The sequence below is a fragment of the Triticum aestivum genome, unplaced genomic scaffold (assembly GCF_018294505.1).
Source record: "Triticum aestivum cultivar Chinese Spring unplaced genomic scaffold, IWGSC CS RefSeq v2.1 scaffold10280, whole genome shotgun sequence".
NCBI lineage: Eukaryota > Viridiplantae > Streptophyta > Magnoliopsida > Poales > Poaceae > Triticum > Triticum aestivum.
The window spans coordinates 54,521-55,304 of NW_025227673.1; positions in this window are offsets into that span (position 1 = coordinate 54,521).

Here is a 784-nt window from a genome sequence, read left to right on the forward strand (position 1 = left end):
GGGAACTTCATTGTTTTTTAAACTTATTTGAACTCCAGCCTATTTTTGCGTTCAGTATGCATCTTTCAAAGCGACGACATCAATTTCCAACACGTTCTCACATCATTTGCTGTTTTTCAGTCATTTACCGATTTGTTTAGGGAGCTAAATGACGGTGAAATTGAAAATCACTACAAAATGAACTCTGAAAATGTTGGTACTTGGCATGGTATCATCATTTCGCCCGCATAGCATGTGCAAAAGAGTAGAGAGGGTCATGGCGAAAACTGGACGCACCTCGTGTACAAACTGGACAATCTCTTTCGGAGTATCAGGGTTTCGGACGAGGACTCATCTGTTACACGGGCACTTCAATGTTTTTTAAACTTATTTGAACTCCAGCCTATTTTTGCGTTCAGTATACATCATTCAAAGCGACGTCATCAATTTCCAACATGTTCTGAAATCATTTGCTGTTTTTCAGTCATTTACCGATTTGTTTAGAGAGCTAAATGACGGTGAAATTGAAAATCACTACAAAATGAACTCTGAAAATGTTGGAACTTGGCATGGTATCATCATTTCGCCCGCGTAGCATTTGCAAAAGAGTAGATAGGGTCACGGCGAAAACTGGACGCACCTCGTGTACAAACTGGACAATCTCTATCGGAGTATCAGGGTTTCGGACGAGAACTCATCTGTTACACGGGCACTTCATTGTTTTTTAAACTTATTTGAACTCCAGCCTATTTTTGCGTTCAGTATGCATCTTTCAAAGCGACGACATCAATTTCCAACACGTTCT